The sequence below is a fragment of the Pimephales promelas genome, chromosome 17 (genome assembly GCF_988280905.1).
Source record: "Pimephales promelas chromosome 17, fPimPro1.hap1.1, whole genome shotgun sequence".
Lineage (NCBI taxonomy): Eukaryota > Metazoa > Chordata > Actinopteri > Cypriniformes > Leuciscidae > Pimephales > Pimephales promelas.
The window spans coordinates 4,500,891-4,527,335 of NC_142785.1; the positions used below are offsets into that span (position 1 = coordinate 4,500,891).

General features: G+C 38.3%; 2 long non-coding RNA genes across 2 annotated transcripts; one reads left to right on the plus strand and one right to left on the minus strand.

Annotated features, from left to right (window-relative positions):
- Positions 1-4,821: 4,821 nt before the first annotated feature.
- On the minus strand, positions 4,822-25,512 carry LOC148971037 (uncharacterized). The gene is made up of 4 exons (XR_016147180.1): positions 25,061-25,512; positions 24,824-24,955; positions 23,722-23,834; positions 4,822-5,021 (listed from the first exon to the last, which is right to left on the minus strand). It is a non-coding gene; the product is annotated as an uncharacterized LOC148971037 (long non-coding RNA).
- LOC120472312 (uncharacterized) lies at positions 14,347-16,655 on the plus strand. The gene is made up of 3 exons (XR_016147163.1): positions 14,347-14,618; positions 15,527-15,594; positions 15,911-16,655. It is a non-coding gene; the product is annotated as an uncharacterized LOC120472312 (long non-coding RNA).
- Positions 25,513-26,445: the final 933 nt, after the last annotated feature.

The window sequence follows — 26,445 nt, forward strand, 5'->3', positions numbered from 1 at the left end:
GAAGTGCTGCCTAGGGTAGTACTTTTTGCAGTTGTAGTTTGAGCCAATGTAGTTTCAACAGATGTTAAGCTAGGTGTAGTCAAAACAGAGGTTGTTTTCATAGCAGTTGTCATAACAGGTGTTGTTTCCAATACAATTTCTGTTGAACTAACTGAAGGTGTGGATTCACTGGAAGTAGTCCTGAGAGAAGTAGTTTCTGGAGATGTAGTTTGAGCCAATGTAGTTTCAACAGATGTTAAGCTAGGTGTAGTCAAAACTGAGGTTGTTTTTATAGCAGTTGTCATAACAGGTGTTGATGTTTCCATTGAAATTCCTGTTGAACTAACTGAGGATGTCATTTCAGCAGTAGTTCCTTTGGGAGACGTTTCTGCTGAAGTGCTGCCTAGGGTAGTACTTTTTGCAGATGTAGTTTCAACAGATGTTAAGCTAGGTGTAGTCAAAACTGAGGTTGTTTTCATAGCAGTTGTCATAACAGGTGTGGATGTTTCCAATGAAATTCCTGTTGAACTAACTGAGGGTGTGGATTCACTGGAAGTAGTCCTCAGAGAAGTAGTTTCTGGAGATGTTGTTTGAGCCCAAGTAGTTTCAACAGATGTTAAGCTAGGTGTGGTCAAAACTGAGGTTTTTATAGCAGTTGTCATAACAGGTGTTGATGTTTCCATTGAAATTCCTGTTGAACTAACTGAGGGTGTGGATTCACTGGAAGTATTCCTCAGAGAAGTAGTTTCTGGAGATGTAGTTTGAGCCAATGTAGTTTCAACAGATGTTAAGCTAGGTGTAGTCAAAACTGAGGTTGTTTTCATAGCAGTTGTCATAACAGGTGTTGATGTTTCCAATACAATTTCTGTTGAACTAACTGAGGGTGTGGATTCACTGGAAGTAGTCCTCAGAGAAGTAGTTTCTGGAGATGTTGTTTGAGCCCAAGTAGTTTCAACAGATGTTAAGCTAGGTGTAGTCAAAACTGAGGTTGTTTTTATAGCAGTTGTCATAACAGGTGTTGATGTTTCCATTGAAATTCCTGTTGAACTAACTGAGGACGTCATTTCAGCAGTAGTTCCTTTGGGAGACGTTTCTGCTGAAGTGCTGCCTAGGGTAGTACTTTTTGCAGATGTAGTTTGAGCCAATGTAGTTTCAACAGATGTTAAGCTAGGTGTAGTCAAAACAGAGGTTGTTTTCATAGCAGTTGTCATAACAGGTGTTGTTTCCAATACAATTTCTGTTGAACTAACTGAAGGTGTGGATTCACTGGAAGTAGTCCTGAGAGAAGTAGTTTCTGGAGATGTAGTTTGAGCCAATGTAGTTTCAACAGATGTTAAGCTAGGTGTAGTCAAAACTGAGGTTGTTTTTATAGCAGTTGTCATAACAGGTGTTGATGTTTCCATTGAAATTCCTGTTGAACTAACTGAGGATGTCATTTCAGCAGTAGTTCCTTTGGGAGACGTTTCTGCTGAAGTGCTGCCTAGGGTAGTACTTTTTGCAGATGTAGTTTGAGCCAATGTAGTTTCAACAGATGTTAAGCTAGGTGTAGTCAAAACAGAGGTTGTTTTCATAGCAGTTGTCATAACAGGTGTTGATGTGTCCAATACAATTTCTGTTGAACTAACTGAGGGTGTGGATTCACTGGAAGTAGTCCTCAGAGAAGTAGTGTCTGGAGATGTAGTTTGAGCCAATGTAGTTTCAACAGATGTTAAGCTAGGTGTAGTCAAAACTGAGGTTGTTTTTATAGCAGTTGTCATAACAGGTGTTGATGTTTCCATTGAAATTCCTGTTGAACTAACTGAAGACGTCATTTCAGCAGTAGTTCCTTTGGGAGACGTTTCTGCTGAAGTGCTGCCTAGGGTAGTACTTTTTGCAGATGTAGTTTCAACAGATGTTAAGCTAGGTGTAGTCAAAACTGAGGTTGTTTTTATAGCAGTTGTCATAACAGGTGTTGATGTTTCCATTGAAATTCCTGTTGAAGTAACTGAGGACGTCATTTCAGCAGTAGTTCCTTTGGGAGACGTTTCTGCTGAAGTGCTGCCTAGGGTAGTACTTTTTGCAGATGTAGTTTCAACAGATGTTAAGCTAGGTGTAGTCAAAACTGAGGTTGTTTTCATAGCAGTTGTCATAACAGGTGTGGATGTTTCCAATGAAATTCCTGTTGAACTAACTGAGGGTGTGGATTCACTGGAAGTAGTCCTCAGAGAAGTAGTTTCTGGAGATGTTGTTTGAGCCCAAGTAGTTTCAACAGATGTTAAGCTAGGTGTGGTCAAAACTGAGGTTTTTATAGCAGTTGTCATAACAGGTGTTGATGTTTCCATTGAAATTCCTGTTGAACTAACTGAAGACGTCATTTCAGCAGTAGTTCCTTTGGGAGACGTTTCTTCTGAAGTGCTGCCTAGGGTAGTACTTTTTGCAGATGTAGTTTGAGCCAATCTAGTTTCAACAGATGTTAAGCTAGGTGTAGTCAAAACTGAGGTTGTTTTCATAGCAGTTGTCATAACAGGTGTTGATGTTTCCAATACAATTTCTGTTGAACTAACTGAGGGTGTGGATTCACTGGAAGTAGTCCTCAGAGAAGCAGTTTCTGGAGATGTAGTTTGAGCCAATGTAGTTTCAACAGATGTTAAGCTAGGTGTAGTCAAAACTGAGGTTTTTATAGCAGTTGTCATAACAGGTGTTGATGTTTCCATTGAAATTCCTGTTGAACTAACTGAGGACGTCATTTCAGCAGTAGTTCCTTTGGGAGACGTTTCTGCTGAAGTGCTGCCTAGGGTAGTACTTTTTGCAGATGTAGTTTGAGCCAATGTAGTTTCAACAGATGTTAAGCTAGGTGTAGTCAAAACTGAGGTTGTTTTCATAGCAGTTGTCATAACAGGTGTTGACGTTTCCAATGAAATTCCTGTTGAACTAACTGAGGGTGTGGATTCACTGGAAGTATTCCTCAGAGAAGTAGTTTCTGGAGATATAGTTTGTGCCAATGTAGTTTCAACAGATGTTAAGCTAGGTGTAGTCAAAACTGAGGTTGTTTTCATAGCAGTTGTTATAACAGGTGTTGATTTTTCCATTGAAATTCCTGTTGAACTAACTGAGGACGTCATTTCAGCAGTAGTTCCTTTGGGAGACGTTTCTGCTGAAGTGCTACTTAGGGTAGTACTTTTTGCAGATGTAGTTTGAGCCAATGTAGTTTCAACAGATGTTAAGCTAGGAGTAGTCAAAACTGATGTTTTCAAAGCAGTAGTCAATACAGGAGGGGATGTTCCCATTACAGTTCCTGTTGAACTAACTGATGCCGTTGTTTCCAACGCTCCGCCAGTAGTTGGAAGAGTTGATTCGAGGTTGGCATTTGTTTGTAATGTGGTTGTATCGGGTCTGTAAGGTCCCTGAGGTATATCTGAGAAGCTCATATGAAAGTTAAAATCATCATTAGCGTTACAGGAAATCTCTTCTATCTTGGTGGCTGTTTTAAATGTTACATGGTCTGGATGTGTATGTGTATTTGATGGAAGTGTCCATTGCGTTACTTTAGGGGGTTCTTCTCCAAATGGAACAATGGGATTGACCGGCTCCAAAAGACCAAAATCAGCAGCAAACTCTACATCAACATTCACAGCACCGGTTACAGTTTCAGTGATTCTTCTTGGCTGTGTAGCATCAGGTAAAGGTTCCTCCTGGTTTATACCAAGAGTAATCTCATATTCTCCAAATGGAACAGTGGGTATGACCGGCTCCAAAAGACCAAAATCAGTAGCACACTCTACATCTACATTTACAGCACCAGTTACAGTTTCAGTGATTCTTCTTGGCTGTGTAGCAGCAGGTAAAGGTTCTTTCTGGTTTGCATCATGAGCAATTTCAGGTAGCCAGAAGGGAAAAGTGTCAGTCCCTGTAGTGTGGTCTGGATGTGTAGGTGTGGTTGACGATAGAGGTTCCCTCTGGGTCATTTTAGTAGATTTTTCATATTCCCAAAATGGAACACTGGGTAAAACAATGTCCAAAAGAGAAAAATCTGTGGCACACTCTACATTAGCATCAACAGCAGTTTCAGTTTTGGTTGGATGTCTATCTGTGCCAGGTGGTGTTCTGGGAGCTGTATCAAGAGTTTCAAAGTGGCTCTCAAGTGGCTCGAAGGGAACTGTGGGGTTGACACGATCTTCTAACAAATCAAAATATAGACCTTCAGCTACTCTTGCATCAGGTGTAATGTCAAATGGCCCAGTAGTGAAAATACTAGGAGAACTAGATTCTGAATGAGCAGAGATTCCAGTTGGCATGATAGACTGTAAAGGGGAAGCGATTGCTGCACAAGCTGGTTTAAAGGGAACTGTCGGTATGGGATCATATTCCGAAATAAAATCAAACGGGTTCTGTCTTCGTTTTCTGATGGCCTTTTTAAAAGGGAACTTGTGGTGAACACAGGACACAGTGATTGTCTGTGATTTTCCAGTCACATCAAGATACTCCAACTGGAGAAAACCACCCTTTAGAGAGTTGGCAAAATAAATAAATTGCAAAATAAAGGAGACAAAACAAATCAAAATGTAGAAAAACACATTTGTTCAATGAAAGCTGTTCATACCTCAATCGTTGAACGTTTCACTTTGACGTATACAATATGGTGACTTTTCCAAAGGACTGGACGAGGCAATTGCCCGGACACATCTTGAGACAAAAGTTGATAGAAATATTTGAGCCATAAAAGAATATTCCTTTCAAAACAGTAGCCATTTTACATTTGTTCCTTCTTTGCATCATTATAATTATAGTTGGAATGTTATATTAAACTACTACAGTCCAAAACTCTTGGTTTAACTCATCAGTAACAAGTACTCACCCAAAACTTTAACATTTTTAATCGTCTTGGCTAGTAGTTTTACAATCACATATGCTTTTCCACAGATAACTTCGGGTGATTCTCCTGTAGAAGGTACATCATGTGGCAGGATGGCAGAATGACAGGTAGCAGTGCCGGAAAATTTCCTCATTAAAAGACGATCAAAGTAAAGTACTCTTACTGAGTAGAAGATCCTTTTGCCTTGAGTCTGAGGGATTAAACAGGCAGTTTAACTTTTGTTCATGGAGCAAGGAACTCAGAAATCTATCAATAGTAAGTGCATTGAGAAACTAAATATACACTTTGTATATACTAGGGATGCTTCGATCGATCCGCATTGATTGATAATCACATTCTTTGACACATTCAGGAGTAACTAAAATAGGCCGATTTCACCATCTGATCGCAAATTGATGATGTTTAAAGCAGCGCTCAGTAAGACTGGGAACTTCTTTGCTGTTTTCTCGCAGGGTTCTCTCTCGAGCTCCCCCTACAGTTTCGGAGTATATATACACGAGAAAACTGTCGTAAACTCGTTGTCAACTCTCCCCCCCTCCCATCTCGTTCAGGCCATGTGCATTTGTTTTCAGAGAAGCCGGTGAACAAACGGAGCATAGGCGTCATTTACGGGGGGGACGGGTGGGACATGTCCCCACCACTTTTTGACGGTCGATTTTGTCCCCACCACTTTTGAAACATCTCGCGGCACAGATGTACCAATGCAAATAAAACATCTCCAGTTAACAGCATTCGTTTCATTTGTTTGTTAAATAACAGGCGATCTAGCACTGAAATGTGTTGCCTTCTCTCAGAAACGCACTTCAATCCGTTGCGGAGATTCTTTCCGGTGAAATCACAAATAAAAATGCACACAAACGTGTCCCTTTTTCTTATGGGTTCTATTCCGCTCTCGTATATTTTTCCCCCTCATCAAAACATATAAAACCACTGATAAACATTATATCAATTCAACCACTGATAAACATTATTGGTTTTGATGAGGGAAAAAAAAAAAAAAAACTATTCGAGTGCGGAATTCTACCTCTGGACGGACCATCACTGTACATATGCTATCAAGGGCGTATATTTTCTATATACTCACTATACTCGGATATTGTGCTCATTTTTATTTATGTGCATCAGGAAGCTACAGGACATCGTCTTTCAAAACATGACCTACTCGAAAGAGAAAAAAAGAATGAATGCGTTATTGTAACCAGCACTTTTGAAAATGCCCCTTCCGAATGAGTCTCTGTCCCCACCACATTTCAAACCAAACTGACGCTGATGATTGGCAAACTGATGAGCCAAACTGATGATTCTCAGAACAATATTATTCAAATGTTGAGATAGTGTATATTTTTATTGTGTTACCAAACGTAATCAGTAACATTATGGTTAAAATCAATACTATAAGAAATATTTCCGCTATTTATTTATTTTTAGTTTAGCCTACAGCTATAGCTCCTTAGATTATGCATTATCAAAATAAATGTTACGTTACATTCTTCTATCATTTTTCTGGTGATCCGAGTTGTCTATCGTAACGATTGACCAAAGAAAGTCAAACACGTTTAATTTGTTTATTACAAGTTTGTTTATTTTATTATTGAAGCTTGAGACCGGTGGTACTGGTGGTCTGGGGTGCCCCTTACTCGGAGTTGACACTTGCCAACGCTTGTAGCTAAAAAGGAAAAAGAAAAATGTATCACTCTTTTATCAACATCATTTATACACAAGGTCAAACTAGCACAGCTGGAGTTGCATGTGTGAAGTTGCAATGCAATTTCTCGTTTACTTATAGTTCTGTTTGTGTAAATGTGATTAAATAAATATAAAAAGTTGCATTACTAGCTAGCAGCTCTCGTGTCGGTTTATGCATTATATATCAAGTCAGCACAGTATATAACGTTACTAATTCTGAGGCTGACGACAAGCTAAACTAATGCATAATTTTTAGAATTTCATATCGATTTATAGGCGATCTGAGAAACACAAATAAACCCTGATAGAGGAACGGACGAAACACTAACTTACAGAAAACAAGCAAGTTTGTTTGGTAATGAAAATGCTAACATCCAAGTTACAGTATCTAACGTACTAGTAAGCCGGTAACAGACAGCGAGCATAATAAAAAAAACAAACAGACAATAGCAAACATCCCGACTCCCAAGGTCACAATTACAAGAAATACAAACATTAAACACAGTTTATTATAAAGATACTTACAAGTGCAACAGCAAGAAGGCCAGGTCAGCATCGGTTTTGCAGGCTTCGCTTTCTTTCAGTTCTCTCTATTCTGAAAAAGCCGGTCCGTTTTATCTTTCTTTGTTCCTCTGATGAACACTTCCGAGCTTTCTTCTTCTTCTTTTACATCAGCAGCCATCACGAAAACTTGAATTCAATATCTAGCGTTACCTTTTTCTTATAGCTAGCCGGCTCCTGGATGGATGGGGGCGTGTACGCATGCGTGTGCGCGTATAGTGCCGTAAAGCAATTCGTTACCTCGCAAGACCTGAAATCTCACGATACTTCCTAAAACTGAGGCCATCGGGCCGCCGGCCCAAAGTTGCAAGGGTGGTTTTGCGGCTCACAGGCACCAGGGGGGTGCGAGACTATCACCATTCAACACGAAATCAGTAATATAAACATTACAATGACTCCAAAGCTGTTCAGTTAAGGTAAAAAAAAGTTACTTAGTTCTGCTTTAATTTTATTTGTGCTTATTTGATTCTCAGTTAAACAATCTATAGAATTACTGTAAATAATGTCTGAGACCCTTGTTACCCCGGCCCCCCTCAGACTCGACGCTCGGCAGACTTGGCAGCCAGTTTGAGGATACGCAACAGGAGCGAGCACCATTGACAACGAAAAGAGACTAAGTTAATGAGCTAATTTCTCTGCGTTTAATATGCTCTCATTAAGAGATTTTTTAGATGGATACAGATGCTTTTTAGCATTTTTAGGGTTAAGTAAAATAACTGTCCGTAGAACGTTTTTTTGGAGAAACAATTATGTGAACGTAGCATGTTTAAGGCTACACGTCACTGGGTAACACATGCATAATGCTTGCCTATGTTCTACGTTGTCCGTCAGCAATATTGACCCTCCCACAAACACTTTAGCTTTGTAGTATGATTAACATGTCAAGACGCTGTGTCCTATGCTGCAGAGTAAATTTGTTTTATTTTCACTTCCAAATGAAGCTACATAGAATCAGGGGTTAAAATGTATTATTTCAATGATACCAAAGCAGTAAAATTACAATCCCAATATTTTGTTGTGTTCATGATTACTGCTCATCAAATCTCAGGGAGTTCAACACACTCTTAAAGATGGGTCAGTGCTAGGGGTGTAACGAGATTTGATGAGATGAGACCGAGACGGAGTGTGAAGGTGAAATTAGGATAGAATGGCAGTTTACACTACGCTCACTTCAATCCCATCTAGATCAACCAACACGAGTAAGCGATCGTGTAAGTAAAACTCGAGTGCGCATTCAAATGTGACAAATGCAATACCCCACATTTTTAAAGCGGCTCCCTGACGCATTCCAATATCTCCCAATATAAAAACTATCTTAGGCTGGGCTGTGTAGTTGTAACCTTCTCTTAACTCTGTATCATGCTTGAAGATAAATGTGGTCTCTACCCACAGTTTGAATTGAGTGTACTTTGATTGCACTTAAGGCAATGAGAATGTTTATTTTTATTAGGGGCCAACCCCGTTGGTTTTATTAGGGGCCAAGCCCCGAAGAGGCTGAGGCACATATTGTATCTGTTGGTTTTCTAATTATTATGATTCCGCAAATGGGAGTCTATGGCAGCCCTATGAACCTTAAGTAGGAAATTTATGAAATTTGGCACACTTGTAGTGATGCTAATGAATAGTAATTGGACCAATTTTTGACCCTCTAGGACCAACTTTTGGTCCTTTTAGTTATACATTTTTAACCCTTTTCTCTAGAGACATGAAACTTAGTACACCCGATTCCACTCATCATGCTGACCACAACCAATACCTTACATTAGGAAACCGCCCATTACAGTAGTGGCCATTTTGAAATGTACAGTTCTCTGTTTTTTCGCTACTACTCCTTCAAATTTTCTCCAATTTTCTCCAAACATGCACTCAAATGATCTTCAGACTGAGCCACATAAAAGTACTGTTCCCGATTTTTTTGCTATACTGGAAAGAAAAGGTTATGATGTCGCAAACTTAACAAGGTCCACCCAAAAGTGGCCAAGAGGCTGTTATGTCGGCCAAAGTTTGAACAATCGGAAAGAAACTTGGTACACTTCATTGGAAGCATGTTCTGAGGTTCCATGCCAAAGTTGGGAACAGCGCCACCTACAGGTCATGAGATAAGCAAAATTGCTATGTTGGCCAATACCTTTTGAACACTTTCTCAGAAAATCATAATTGTGGTATCTATGGATTCCTTGCGCCATGCCGAATCCGTGGATATTGATTGCCGTGATGGGATGCACCCTGTGTCTGCCATTTTGAATTTTGTCATAATTTGCAATATCTTTTAAACTATTTGAAATTTATTCACCAAAATTGGTATGGATCACCATTAGCATGGCCCGGGAGTACCTGAAAAGTTTGGTCACAGGGAACTCACGGGAAAGCTGTTGACTGTGATATTAGCTGATTAGCTTTTGGAGACGGGAGGATGAAAGCTGAGGCAGGAGATCGTCGTTTCGGCCCCGTTCACCAGTAACAGCGGATTATCAGTGAATTATCAGTGAATCCAAGTTGTCTCTGAGGAAAGTTTATAAAACGATCCAGTGTAAAATGATCACTACAGAGGCGGGTGTTGGGGTGATCCTCAGCTCTTCATCAAGGTAACGTTAGGCTCTCTAAAAACCTCTTCTTGATGTGATCGTTTTCAAGGGAATTTAAATGAAGATACCGATCTGTTTTGTACATGATCGCATCCAGGTAGTAACCCATGCATGTCCGTGTCGAAGGCATAGCTAGCTAGAAAACTGTAGGCTCAGCTGTAGTAACTAATACTACTGACAGTCACTTGCGATTGAGCGGTGAATGCGAATGTGTTCGGGGAGTGTGTGTGGAGAGAGGGAGATCAGACTCTGTGCGTCATCAAATAGGGGGGTGTCCAGCAGCTCATGGGCTCCAGTGCGTCACGGAGCCCTGTTTTAGCCCCGCCCAATTAATCCGTAAAATTGCAATGGTGAAAAACTGTTTAACGGTCTAACTCCACATTTCAGTACTTCACAGTTCACAGACTTTGTAATATGTTTTAGCAATACATTTGTAGGGCTGGGTATCGATTCACATTTCAATTTCGATTCGATTTCGATTCACAAGCTCTCAGTTCGATTCGATTTCGATTCTCGATTCAATTTTCGATTTCGATTCTCGATTCCTGATTTGATTCTCGATTCGACTATAATGAAGATGTAATACAAATCCTATATTTATAAAAAAGAACAGTGGACATAAGTTTACTAGTGGTTAATTAATACAAAGAAATTAAGAGCCATAAACCTGTATAAAACTTTCTTTATTTTAGGTACACTAAATGCATACAAAGAATAAACAGGATTTTGATGCAATATGCAAAAAAAGTCAGAACAGTCGCACAGCTTGATCAAACAGGATCATGTTATTTTATGTTTAAGATAGATATAGATAAATAAATATATAAATATCTAGACATTTTTTTACATTGATCTTACCTAAATGGTAATGTCATTTTTTTGTTTATTTTTGTTTTTTGTTTTTGTTTTAAGAGTTTATGTATGGAAGCTTGATTTCAATCTTTGAATTAAATTGAAAAAAGTAGCACAAATAAATACAATAGAATAAAGACACAAATTAAGAGACATTTTGGGGTAGTTTTTTGGGTATGTCAGAAATACTACAGAAACTGAATAAAGTAATCCAATGTAAAATAACACTGGATAGTCTTTTTAGTCCAGACTGAATTAAATACAAAGGCTTTTAATTTTGATTGCTTACAATTAATACTATATTCTGTTGTTATGACAACAGAATTAATGACTGACACAAATGGCTGCGTTCACTTTAAGAACTAGTGCGCGAATCCATTACTGTTTCATTAACTTTCTGTTACACGCGTTTAATGCTAATTTAAGACATTACCGACTGTCTTTACGAGGTTACTCACCAAGACCAGAGTTTTGACATAATGTCGCGTGTTTTAACTGTTAAAGTGATGTAATCCAGGGATAAAACTTTTGTTTCTGGCGAGCTGTTTGTGAGGCAGTGAAAGACATCTCTGAGAGTGCGCGAGCACGGGATGGTTTAACATTGCTTGTAAAACACAAAAAGAGATGAAAATGATAAACGTTAGTTACGATCATAGGTTACGATGCAATGCTGGCCCGATTGTTAAGTGAATATTCCGTCATGTCCCGACTCCTAAACGCGTGTGTGTATCGACAGCTGCAGCGCTTGCCTAGTGCAGAGAGACGAGAAGATGCAGCACCGCGTCCGCGAGCCCTTTATATGGAAAAAATCAATTCGTGGCCGTTGAGAATCAATTTTGAATCGAACACATTTTAAAAAACGATTAATCGAAAAATCGATTTTTTTTGCCCAGCCCTATACATATGTAACATTTGTAATGTGTTTAGAACTTATGTAGAATTGACTTTACAGGGACTTTAAAACTCAAACTTTAAGACAGAATCAGTACGGTCGTGATTGTTGTAAAATGCAGTCTCTTCTGTTCCTAAATTGCGGGACGCTTTTAATAATAAAAGAGCTATTAAGAGCTATAAAGAGCTATTAAGTGCACACAGTGCGGCACGCGCTCCGAAACAGACAGCAACAAGACAAGCAAATTATACCCTGGGCAAGTGTTTCCCAACCCTGTTCCTGGCGGCACACCAACACTGCGCGTATTCTATTGCTGCGTCCCAATTCGCTTACTTATACTACGTCCTAAAAGTATGTACTCTTTTTGTGAGGAAAAAGTACATACCTTTGAGTGTGTAGCAAAAGAGTAGGCAAGCTTTGGGACATACGATCACGTCATCTTTAACGGACAGCTCTGTCGCGTGCTGGTTGCATCCGGTCACCGTAAACTGCCCTGTCAATCATCTTGTCACAGTTAAAATCCTCCATTCTATCCAATTTTATTTCCTACCGTTTCGGAGAGCACGTTCACCTGCCAGTTGTGGGTCTTTCATGCTCTCCTCATGTTTGCAATTTGAATATAATGATGCATTTAAAACATAATGGCTAAACGCGTCTTTACAAAAGTTCACAATGCTTCTGCAAATGCAATATAATGTGGACAACATTGAATAAATTCATTTGTCAGGTTAGATACTGATAATTAATCACTCAAAGCTCTTTATCTAAACCTCTCTACACAACTGCAGGGACTCGCACGTCCTCCGTATCGACTACGTGTCTGTAGTTTAACACTTTTTACTCGTGTTTGTAGTTCTAACCGAATCCTCGTCCAACGCGCAATGGTTTGTGGGCAATATCAGCCGTTAGAGTGTGCGTCGATCTACACTTCAGATTCTGATCGGAAAAAGTAGACCATCCGGGTATCATTGAAACACTCATTTCAACATACTACGATTTGGGACGTACTTATTCTATTTTCGAATACTATTTAGGACGGATAGTATGCGAATTGGGACGCAGCATATGTCTCCCTTATCAAACACACCTGATTCAACTCATCAGCTCATAATCAGATGGGTTAATGTGCTGATGAGTTGAATCAGGTGTGTTTCATTAGAGAGACAAAGAATACGCACAGTGTTGGTGTGCCGCCAGGAACTAGTGTTGTTTTTGGTGGCCTGTTTTAATTTTAGTTTTAGTCTAGTCTTTGTGTCAAGCTGACATTTTAGTTTTTGTTAGTTTTAGTCATGTTCATACTCTTTTTAGTCTAGTCTAGTTTTAGTCGACAAAAACTGATGACATTTTAGTCTAGTTTTAGTCTACGAAAACCGATGACATTTTAGTCTAGTTTTAATCGACGAAAGACAGTCTAGTTTTAGTCAATGAAAATTGTATTTTAGTCTCTTTTTAGTAGGCAATTCTACTTAACACAGTCAATATATAAGAAGCCTACCTAGTTGTAGGCTAGCCTATGGACGAAACCAATTTTTTCTTTTAGCCAAACCCATTTCAAACAATCTTATCTTCTTATAGTTATCTTCTTATATTATTGTTACCTTATAGACTCAAGAATGATTCCAGGAAGATGCTCTGAATTGAATTTACAACACATTTATTTTACCAACCAAACATGTTAGTAGCCTACACACATGATAAAATTTAAGTTTTTCCAAATGTCATTTCTTCTTTTTGTCAGACTTAACTTTGTTGTCGTTTATGCTAACGCCTGTTTCACACATACTCCATTTGAAGTGCGTATTTTTCCCGCACCCATACATAGTTATAACAGTTATAGATTAGCGCTCATACCGCGCGCTCGGGGAGCGGTGCGTGCATAACAGCAGCAGAGCAGAGATCTACACAGTACCTCAACAACGCGACACAATGGATGTAGGCTAAAATACTGATTTGAAATAAAAAATAGAGAATAAATGTTGTGATTGTGGTACAGCCGTAGATCAGTTGCGCACTGCTAACGCAGCACATGTGTATGGCAAGCCATTTTAGCTTAAATTGTACCCTGCCTTACTCGTTGGAATTGCATTTTTACTAGTAACAATTCAATTAGAGAGCTCTACAATTCAATTCTTACTAGTAAGAATTACAATTAGAGAGCTCTGTAATTTAATTATTACTAGTAAGAATTACATTCAGAGCGCTATCTAATTCAACTATTACTAGTAAGAATTACAAAGCTCTCTAATTCAATTCTTACTAGTAACAATTGCAATTAGAGAGCTCTACAAATTAATTTTTACTAGTCATATGCCTCCATTGACTTCCATTCATTTTTAATTAGAGAGCTCTACAATTGAATTGTTACTAGTAAGAACAACAATTAGAGATTTCTCTAATTCAATTATTACTAGTAAGAATTACAATTAGATAGCTCTCTAATCCAATTATTACTAGTAACAATTATAATTAGAGAGCTCTCTAATTAAGTTTACTAGTAAGATTGTAATTGCAGAGCTCTCCAATTTATTTTTTACTGGTAAAAAAACGAATTAAAGATATGTATAATTGGAGAGCTCTATAATTGAATTAAAGAGCTCTGTAATTGCATTCTTACTAGTAAAAACAGAATTAGAGAGCTCTCGAATTATAATTGTTACCAGTAAGAATTGAATTCGAGAGCTCTGTAATTGCATTCTTGCTAGTAACAAGTCAATTCGAGAGCTCTCTAATTGAATTAAAGAGCTCTGCAATTGAGTTGTTACTAGTAAGAATTGAATTAGAGAGCTCAATAATATTAATTCTTACTAGTAACAATTGCATTAGAGAGCTCTCTAAATAAATTGTTACTAGTAAGAATTTAATTAGAGAGCTCTCTAATTGCAATTGTTACTAGTCATAATTGGATTAGAGGGCTCTCTAATTGTAATTCTTACTACACTCTAAAAAATGCTGGGTTATTTAATCAACCCAACCGCTGGGTTATGAAATGTTTGACCCATTATGGGTTATTTATATGGATTTTGACTCAACACATGAGTTGGAAAAAATAACCCATCTACCCAACATACACCGTTGACCCAGCACGTGGGTTGTTTGTGCTTCGAACGTCATCACATCATCACAAGAAGAGTCCACCATACCGGATCCACCACACACCGAGCGATCTTCAAAGAGAACTTCACTTTTCATCGAGCGAGGGAAATAAACTAAGGTAGAGTACTCTACATGTCATTTCTAATATATAAGACATATATTTTAACAACTAAGTTATAAGCTGGGTTGGTCGGAAGAGGGTGAGGCAATGACACGTATGATGCAATGGCCGTGAAGTGTTTATTTATAGAAATTGCGGTAAACTAACTTAGTGTCCGGAATGTGAGTCTACTTACGTTACCTTTCTAAAGTAATATCTTTATATTGTCGAGGCTAGTTGGTTGGTTTGTCTGGCTTGTTTGGCTAGCGTTAGCCATTATCATTGAAGCACTGGCTATTTTGAGCGCGCTAATTTTTCCCTGGAGCATTTAATGTGAACACAGTGTTAGACTGATTAAAGTATGTATTTCAGTGAGATAACCTGATATGCCAGACTAAATGCATGTATGTGCATTTATTTAAGTAATATGGTAACCCGCGATAGATAAGAAAACATTTCTTATATAAAATGGCGGCCTGGCTAGCAGGCTAACTTACATTATTTTAAGTTAACCGGATATAAATGAGCGCGCTTTTTGCCCTCAAATCTTTTAATGTGAAATGCGAAGGTATAACACAGTGTATGACTTATTAAAGTATGTAAAAGCAGTGAGATAACCTGATATGCCAGACTAAATGCATGCATGTGCATTTATTTAAGTAATATGGTGACCCGCGATAGATAACACAGTGTTAGACTTATTAAAGTATGTAAAAACATTGAAGTAACATAAAATGTCTGAATGTAAAATACATGTAATTTGAATGTGTAGGCTATAGGGAGAGAGGGTCTCTCTATTTTGGCTGTTATCTTCACATTGGATTACATTCTGCTGCTAGTCTGCATTGCATTTGCATGGTGACATCTGAATAGTTAATACAATAGTAATTGTATATTTCCTTAACCTCATTTTGTTTTTGTTTCAGATCAATGGTCAGCTTTGTCATTGACAGAACAGAGTGGCAGCTGACAGACCTTGTTGAAAGATTTCAAGGTAAGAAATATTTGTTTTCACATCCACAGCATATCAAGTCTGCATTGCTACTCAAGCCCTTTTCAGACATTAATTCTTATGAAATATAATTTTCTCTCTTTTTTTTCAATAGCTTCCATGTAATGTGTCAAAGTGACTCCAATAGATGAATAGGGCACATGTCTTTTGTAGACTTTCAGTGATTTATTCTATTTTGTAATAACAAATGATGGAATATGCATGTTTATCTTCCATTTAATTACCTATATATTTTAGTTTTGTACTCCTCAGTTGTAAAAACCGATTTCTTTGTGTTTTGTATTTTTTTGTCTTTTAGAGGAGGGGACTGATGAGGAGAGTTTTCTTCTTTTAGAAGAGGCAACCATCAACAGTTGATCCCAAGAGCTGGCCCTGGGCTGAAGTTCTTCAAAAAATTAGAGGACTTGTAAGATCAACATTAGAGGCACACACAGTTATTATTTCTAAATATTAAAAGGAATAGTTTACTTTGTAATTAATTTTCGATATGTTTTAGCTTACCTCAAGGGCATGTAGATGTAGGTGTCTTTGTTTCCACAGTATTTTCAATTTTGTTTTGTTTTTTCGGTTAAACCGTTGTTGTCTATCAGTCATACACTGGAGGTTTAGGGGGTCCTCCCTCGGTTCACCTCAAAGAGCATGCACAGAGAAGTCAAAATTAAACATGATTTAATGACTCGTAAATGTAAGTACACATCGATGGCCTAAGACAATAAACGAGCGGTTTGTGTGAAAAAACGAACAGTATTTATATAGTTTTTTACCTCGTGTAACTCAGCCATTGGCAACTGATCTGACGGCAGAGGCGTTTCAGTCTGTGTATGCGCCGGAAGTGATCACTTGCGTCTGTACGTCACTCATTGTTTACACAGAGTTTTGGAAGTTTTACCTTTCACTGTGAAGATCTAAACATATTTATATATACAGGAAATCGCAATGGAAGAAGATTTCGATATATCTAAATGTTTAGTGAAAGGTTAAACTCCCGAAATCTCTCTGTAAACAATGAGTGACGTATACGCGCAAGCGATCACTTCTGGCGCATGCACAGACTGAAGCGCCACTGCCGTCAGATCAGTTGCCAATGGCTGAGTTACACGAGGTAAAAACGATATAAATACTGTTCGTTTTCTCACACAAACCGCTCGTTTCGTGCCTTAGGCCATCACTGTGTACTTACATTTACGAGTCATTCAATCATGTTTAATTTGGACTTCTCTGTGCATGCTCTTTGACATTAACCGGGGGAGGACCCCCTAAACCTCCATTATATGACTGATTGACAACAATGGTTTGACCGAAAGATATCAAAATTGAAAATACTGTGGAAACAAAGACACCTACATCTTGGATGCCCTTGAGGTAAGATAAAACATATCAAAAATTAAATTCAAAGTGAACTATCCCTTTAATAGTTTCTTTGGGAAGATACCAGAATACTTGCTTGCAAGTAGAGCTAATGGCTCCCGTTGACTGTTGGCCTGTTAAATGTTCAGCCAGTTCATTCATAATTGAATGTTTTCCTACTTCAGTGATATTAACTGCAGTTCCACTAATATTGTTGATATTAAAGTAATAAAATAATTTTTCAAAGATTCCATTGTTGTTTTGTTTTTGTATTGTTTAAGTGTTTATTGCATAATCTATGCATACATCTAGCATGTATTCTGTTCTAGGTTTGTAGTGTAACTGTTTTATAGCTATGAGTAGTCTATTGCCTTTTTTTTCTTTAATTGTACTGTAATGTGCTAGAATTAGTCTGGCATATGGGTTAATTTGACCCAGCATTTGGGTACACTATAACAAATATGTAGTTGAATCAACCCAGAATTGTAATTAATTTGACCCAGCATTTGGGTACGCTATATAACAAATTTGTAGTTAAATCAACCCAGAATTTTATTTAATTTGACCCAGCATTTGAGTAGAAATGAACAACTCATCTGTTGGGTTAAAAATGACCGACCCATCTTGCTGGGTCAAATTAACTACTGTTGGGCTGGTGCAATATTGATCCAGCAGTTGGGTTATACAACAAACCAAGTTGGGTTATTTTTAACCCATCATTTTTTAGAGTGTAGTAACAATTCAATTTGAGAGCTCTGTAATTAAAAATGAATGGAAGTCAATGGAGACACATGACTAGTAAAAATTCATTTATTGAGCTCTTTAATTGTAATTGTTACTAGTAAGAATTGAATTGGAGAACTCTGCAATTGTATTTGTTACTAGTAATACTTGAATTAGAGCGCTCTGAAATTGTATTTTCACTAGTACGAATTGAGTTAGAGAGCTCTCTAATTGTAATTGCTACTAGTAAGAATTGAATTGTAGAGCTCTCTAAATCAGTTTTTACTAGTAATAATCGCATTAAAGAGCTCTCTTGATGTAATTCTTAAAAACTGATTTAGAGAGCTCTACAATTCAATTCTTACTAGTAAGAATGCAATTGCAGAGCTCTGGAATTCAATTAAAGAGCTCTGCAATTATATTCTTACTAGTAAAAATCGAATTAAAGAGCTCTCTAATCATAATTGTTATTAGTACGAATTTAATTAGAGAGCTCTATAATTGTAATTGCTACTAGTAGGAATTAAATTGTAAAGCTCTCTAATTGAATTCTTACTGGTAAAAACGCAATAATAACGAGTAAGGCTGGGTACAATTTAAGCTAAAACGGCTTGCCATACATGTGAAAGCAATAACGCGCACTGCTCCTGCTTGTACTGCAACACGCACCACATACACACTACGCACGGAGTGTGTGTGAAACAGCTGTAACTCACGCAGCTGCTTCTTCTAAATAATGCCGCGAGTGGGGCTTAAGGACCTGAAGTCGCCTGCGTTTGCACAGTGCGATCTAATGCAGCCCCTGAAGTGACACAGGAAACAGAAATGCTGCATATCACACGTGCGCAGACTGCACATGGAACGCACATGTAGTAAACCTCATGAATTAAGGCCGTTTCACACGGGTAGCCGGATCAGCGCGTGAGCGTCGAGCAGAGCGTCGCGTGAGCATTTTATTCACTGAGTCACAATAATTATTAAATCAAACAATATTGTTAATGATAAATTAAAAGTTAATTTTATTTTTCAAAACCCTATAAATCAATCCATTTTTTTTTTGTAAAAATGTATGGTTTGTCTTTAAAAAAAAAAACAAAAAAAAAAAACAAGAGAACATGCAACATATAATCAGGGGCTCATACTTTAAATTAAATTCAGTAACACAACCTGAAAAAAGTAATGATAGTAATGTTGTGTAGGCCTAAAGTTAATAGCCTACATTCAGAGTCATTTTTAGTAAAGTGTCAAACCTGTAACAAATAGTACCAATGACCCCAGCGTGTGTCGCATATAGTGACGTCAAAAGCTGTCTTTTGGCCATGCATTTGACTCATATAATAGGTTTGTCTCGCACTTGACTCCCGTCTGCTATGTGTTCCTTCTTATCGTTATTGTCTTTTTACCATTGCTTCATTCTATCATTTCTTTCTCGTTTATACACTCGCAAATACAAGCACATTCACACACACATTATTTTTAATCTTTGTTTAACAGATCTACGTTCATTTGAAAAAATTTAATGTTTAGTGTGCACCATGCACAACGACTGAATGAACAGTTCATGAGTTAAGCCATTTTATCATAGTTATCAATAGTTTTAAATATGATTCTAATATGATATGATTTCATATTGTTAAATAAATAAATATTGGATAGCAAAAATCACCTCTGAACGTTGTCATGTTGTATTTTTTTATATATATATATATATATATATATATATATATATTTTTTTTTTTTTTTTTTTTTTTTTTGTATTTTCTTATAATGCTGGTCAGATGAATGTTAAATGGATCAATCCATGTTAAGTGAAAATAATTTGATGCAGAAATAAACTAGCTACTACTGAATTGTATCGTATGCAAGTGACAAATATCGGTATCGGCCAGTAGTTGTTTGTTGAAATCGGTATCGGCCAAAAAAAAAAAATCCTATGGGTGCATCCCTAGTTAAAACAAAAACAAGCTGTGACTTACTTAATTGCTCTGTGGTTTACCAACCCCGTTCGTCTTCGGAACACAAATGAAGATATTTTTGATTAAATTTGAGAGCTGTATAACTACCACATTGGCTCCTAAGGGACTGCCTCTTGACGGCCCAGAAAGTCAATGAAGAAAATGTTTAAATATCCCAAGTGACTACCGTGGCTCAACTATACGTTTATCAAGCGACGCGAATACTTTTTGTGCGAAAAAACAAACAAAAATAACGAGTTTATTCGACTATTTCTTTTCTTCCTTGTAGGCCAGAACGAGACTTCCTTAGATTTCCACGACGCATGCGCGAGATTTGCGATCTGCTTACACCAGGTTACACTACTTCAGATCGCAATTCTCGCGCATGCGTCGTGGAAATCTATAAGGAAGTCTCGTTCTGGCCTACAAGGAAGAAAAGAAATAGTCGAATAAACTTGTTATTTTTGTTTGTTTTTTCGCACAAAAAGTATTCGCGTCGCTTGATAAACATATAGTTGAGCCACGGTAGTCACTTGGGATATTTAAACATTTTCTTCATTGACTTTCTGGGCCGTCAAGAGGCAGTCCCTTAGGAGCCAATGTGGTAGTTGTACAGCTCTCAAATGTAATCAAAAATATCTTCATTTGTGTTCCGAAGACGAACGAAGGTCTTACGGGGTTGGTACAGCATGGGGGTGAGTAATTAATGACTTAATTTTCATTTTTGGGTGAACTAACCCTTTAAATTAGGCAGCTGCTTACCAGTTGGCATTTGCACCATTTATTTGAGCAGTTGATAACATTAGCTAACTGCTGCAAGTGCCAATACAAGACTAAATATCATCATTCAAATTACTTCTCGCATGTCAAAACTCAGCACCACTGAACATAATTAAAGGTTCTCTAAGCAATGTGGGGCCAAAACATTTTTTGTCGCATACATCAAACGTCTCCTCACTATCGGCTAGCTGTCCCCTAAACACACTGTAAAAAACGCGGTCTCTGTAGACACCACAGGCTCCACAAACGGCAACAAAAACAATCATGTCTCACCCGGACCACGAAACCTAACAAACAGTGTTCCAGCCAATCACTGGCAAGAAGTACTTGAGGGTGGGTCTGGGGGGTTAGTGCACGTGCACATGAAGGGGGTGTGTGTGTGAAGGAGAGAGAAGCATAAGAGGGAAGTTTGAAAAATGGCCGAAACATGACCAAAGAGACGTCGTTCTGAAGAACAAATTAAAAAGAAGAAGGAGTCGGATAAAGAACGTGCGAAATTCCGAATTTACATCGGTAGCAAAGCTTTTGAACGATGGCGAGAACTCCGGCGGCAGAAGGGCTTCCAGTCCGACATTCAGGTTACTCTGTTTTTGCTGGACAGGTGGGTAACGTTAAATTGTTTTTTTTTCTTCTAAATTGACGGTTATGTTCGCCAAACCCACACAAGGATATAATTAGCTAGAAATGCACGTTCACAATTATTTCAGGAAGGACGGAAGGGAGGGGGAGGGGATGAGATGCGGAGGAGGGAGGGTCTAGCTAGCCTCCGATTTGTTTGAAAATATTCCGAACGTCAACACCCAGGATCGCTCAGAGAACCTTTAAGCATTAGCGTTAATTGTTTTGGGCCAGGGAATAAACTGTAGTCCAGGACAACAAAATTTTGGACATTTAGATTATCTAATTTCCTATGCGTTTTCCAGGATGGGAAAATAGTGGACCAAACTGAACGTTGAAAAGCAGTGTTTCAAAAATAACAAATGCAATAAATATCGGATTTCGATATAGGAATCGGTATGGTGTATCGGCGAGCATCAAATAGGTAAAATACGTGCATCCCTGGTAATACAAGTTTAGTCAAGTCTATTTTTAATCTTGATTGCTTCGGGCTTTAGCATTCAAATTAAAGGTCGTCAGTACACATTCATAAAATGCCACGTGTGACAGCTGTGCAAGTTCTTAAAATAAACCCCTTGTGAATTTGCAAACAGGTAAGCTATAGTAAGCCTAGGATTATAAGTTTGAATGTCAATATTAGCTGCATCAAAAACTAAATGTACAGTTTAGTCAGCCACTGATTGCGCATGTTCTCCTACTTAGAATAATGAGAGAGGTCTGTAATTTATCATAAGTACACTAACTATGAGAGAGAAAAAAATCCAGGAAATCACATTGTAGAATTTAAGAATTTATTTGTAGGCATGCCCTGAGGATGGTTGTATTACCGAAAGCTTGGCATTAAATTTTGCTTTAAGGACTCGTGGTATCTGTCTGGCACCTTGTTTACCGTGAGTGCGGTGAAACTTTTTCAAAAAAAAAAAAAAGATTTTATTTGTAAATTACGGTGGAAAATAAGTCAATACTTTGTAACATAACCTTTGTTGGCAATGACAGAGATCAAACGTTTCTTTTAAGTCTTCACCAGGTTTGCACACACTGTAGCTGGTATTTTGGCCCATTCCTCCATGCAGATCTCCTCTAGAGCAGGGGTTCTCAACTCCAGCCTTGACGCTTGCTGGTTGGTGCGAGGTGCATTCTGGGATACCTGGCTATCTCAAGTCCGCACAAGTCACCTCTCGATGCATCCTCGGTAAACGGGGCGGATCAAGAACACAACCGGGGATTTGAAGTGGACTTGGCTAGATGTGATCTTTGAATTGGAACAGTACTTGAGCAGTGACTGATAATGTTTCACAAGTCCACGAGAACGCAAGTACAGACAAGAACGTATATTGAGAAACGGCTATAGAGTCAATCCTAACGAGCTGAGGATCTGAATCAGGTGTGTTAAATAAGGGAGACATACACAATATGCAGAGCAGTGGGTCACGAGGACTGGAGTTGAGAACCCCTGCTCTAGAGCAGTGATGTTTCGGGGCTGTTGCTGGGCAACACGGACTTTCAACTCCCTCCACAAATTTTCTATGGGGTTGAGGTCTGAAGACTGGCTAGGCCACTCCAGGACCTTGAAATGCTTTTTACGGAGGCACTACATTATTGCCCAGGCGGTGTGTTTGGGATCATTTTCATGCTGGAAGATCCAGCCACGTTTCATCTTCAAGGCTCTCACTGATGGAAGGAGGTTTTGGCTTAAAATCTCACGATAAATGGCCCCGTTCATTCTTCCCTCAACAAGGATCAGTTTTCCTGTCCCCTTTGCAGAAAAACAGCCCCAAAGCATGATGTTTCCTCCCCCATGCTTCACAGTAGGAATGGTGTTCTTGCACAATCAAACTTGCACAATCAGTGGCTGACTAAATACTTTTTGGCCCCACTGTATAAATACTTTTCGGCCCCAATGCAGAAACGTAACGGGATAGATCTATACAATTTAATGAACTCAAATGTTCAGTATAGAAATGGCCATAGCTTAAAATAAAGGGGGGTGGGGATAAACCAGTCTGTCAGGGTGGCAAAAGATAAATGTAGCATGACATTTAGGGCTCAATCCCAATTCACCCCTTGGCCCTACCCCTCCGTTTTGCACGTTCACGCCCAAGGGGTAGGTTGTCCCAATTCTTGTTGAGATCGAGGGGTAGGGCGAAGGGGTAGGGCTACATAGCCCTCGAAATGGAGATTTTTCAGAAGCACACTTCTCACAGAGGGCTACGAGAAAGTGCATAGAATGCGTCGCAAATCACCGGCGAGATGGCTTCGCAAACAGTTAAACATTTAAACGTAGCGACAAATGATATCACCATGCACTTTATTTACTCTTATAATAACACTATAGTCATTTAAATTAAGAAATGGTATAATAAATTACCTTTATGAATCAGAAACGACAAACATTTTGAGGAAGGCATGTTATAATCATCACTTTTATTCAAAGTTAAGAGCAGCTGCGCTGATTGTCGGGCGTTGTCATTGAGAAATCCTGTAAAACCTCTGTAACCGCAGAGCCATCGCCGATGACTGATGATCTACCGGGTTCATGGAGGGTTGTTCAATTTCATAGGGGAATATTTTAACCCCTTTGCCCTTGTAACTTGTTTTCGAGTGTCCCCCTCGGCCCTTAAAACTAAGTAGGGCCAAGGGGTGAATTGGGATTGAGCCTTATGCTACTATGAAGAGAATATCTTACCCAGTTTTGAGTAAAGCACTCTTTAAAAGGGATTTCCAGTAGAATTGATGGGCCATTATTCCTGTTGATGCATTGACACTGCTTTTGTGAAGGTGAATCAGCCCATTTTGTCTCTGAAAAGATACGATGAAAATTGAGAACATTAAATGTAATGCACTATAGCACATTCACACAAAATAGTTACTGAAAACTAATACAAAACAATTTAACACATCTAAATATAGACTGCAATCACCGTTTGTTCAACAGCAAACTAAACCGCATTTGCCCCTTTAAATATTCATGAACTTTCAGTAATGGAGGGAAAAATTAAAACTTCACAATATAACAATTATAATAACTTAATCTAGTTTCAATACACTTTTTGACCTCATTTACAAGCATAAACTCACAATTATAAGTAATAAAAGCAAAATATCAGGGGCACAGGATGTGTGTGCTGTTTCCACAGGATGGACCTTATTCAGAGCAGCGCCATGACAGGAATGAAAGTGAGGCTGTGAGGGATAGACTTACGGTGTTTCCAATGGCATCCGCTGTAAAAAGCTGAATAAAGCGGCTAGATTACTCACAATTTTCCACAGCTTACATTGTCGGGAGTTTTTTGTCAACTGACATTTCTTTGAAAGATATTTTTCCAGTGTTTTATGAGCAGAACCCGAAAACACATTAAATAACAATACAGCCCCTTGAAGATATGCAAGTCTATCCCTCACAGCCTCGCTTTCATTCTCAATAAAAATCAAAGATGGCGCTGCCGTGAATAAGGCGTATTGTAAATGCAACGCAGACTGGAGTAGGCCTAGTCTCGCGTAGCCAGACCTTCAGACTGACGGCTAACGTTTAGCCAACGTTCCGTGGGCGTGACGTCTGAGGCTGAGACTAGAGTAGGCCTAACTAACGATGCTGAAAATTCAGGTTTCCATCACACAAATAAATTATATTAAAAGTTACTAAATTATATTAAATCGTAATAATGTCACAATATTAATGTTTTCTTCTGTATTTTTTTTTATCAAATAAGAGACATTTCAACATGATTCGATTTCCTTTCGCCTCTTTAAAGCTCAGAGGGAATATTCACAGCAGGGACTTTACTTACCGTTACTGATAACCAAGCGTGGATTTGAGTGATGAGTCATGGACAACTTAATCATAAGGAGATCATTGCCACAATGAAACTCTGGTTGATTGACAGCAGACACCGCGACTCCGTCCAAACCCCACTGATGACCTTGATGAAAGAATAAAGAGGGTTTTATGCGCAGTTAGTCAAAGAAAATATAGCTTTAAAAATGGCACACGTACTTAAGTGCTAAATACTAGCTAAACAACATACTTTTTAAGGATTGCCAGGTCACTGGTCCCCTGAGAAGCTCTTTAAACTCGTCATTTTGTGTGGGAATTGGTCGATCATCTCGGGTTGAGTCCGCATTCCCCCAACTGTGATCCGCCAAACATGCATGGCATTTGAAAGTGGATTCGGTCATTGAGTCTTCTGCCGATTCTGCCGTTGAATGTTTGAGATAAAGTTCGCAATCATCTTCACGTGTTTCAGCATTTCTCAAGTACATCCTCTCACCGTCTGCGGGAGACTGTTGTGCTTTTAGAAGCGACTCAGTGACTCGATTTGTATCAATTTTCGCATCGTTTCTGTTAAGATGGGCTACTGTTATTACAAACTCCCAATTTATCAATAATGCTATCATAAAAATCTGAACTTTCATGTTCAACATAATTTCAAAGCCGTGCATGAAAACGACACGTCATACTCGGGGGGAAAAAAATGAGTCCCGCAAACTCCTGTCATACAAGGCCCAACCAGTACGGGAAGACAGCTGGTCCATTTTATACGCCGAGCAGACCAATCGACGCTTGACGCGATGCATGTCGGGCTGCTATTAAAAAAATATATATATCTATTATAATCTATTTTCCTATGGAATGCCGTTTCCGCCACAGTTAAATATAATTCTGTAAGTCACAAAAAAATAACACAAAAAATATAAATCTGTACTAAGTCATAATAATGAGAAACTTTCTCATAATTATGACTTAGTTTCTCATTATGTTGGGAAAGTGTCTTATAATAATGTATTAGTAGCCTATCTCAGTATAATGATAAACTTTCTCGTGACTTATTATGGAAGTCCATTCCTATGGAAGCCCTTTATTCGCACCAGGCCTTAGAAAAAAAGAAATAAGTAGCCTATTACATAAATAGTCGACTTACTGAATTGAAATTATGACTTAAAAAGTCATATGAGATAAAAAGTTAAAATCTGGATTTGCCAAATCAAAATTATGACTTTAAAATTTGAAATTATGACTAGCCGACTGGCGCCCTCATTGTTCTGACGCGTCCCAATACATGATGAATTATGAACAGATTATCAGAGGCGGACAGAGTACATCTGCTTTTTTGCTTGAGTAAAAGTAAAGATACCCCTTGTACAAGTACAAGTACAGTCAGATATCTACTTAAGTACTGAAGTACTTGTTTTTAAAACTAGCCTACTTGAGTATCAAGAGTACAAGAGTACATTTTCTAAATATTGCATTGATACTGTCACTGTACTTACATTTGGACAGAAACATCCTACGTGCAGTTATGAAAAATGTTAATGTTAATACTTTGCAGAAGAAAGGAATTGAAAGTAAAATCAAGTCATTTTCATCTTTTTAGCATGTTGTTTTATTTAACATTTAAGAAAATGTCAGAAT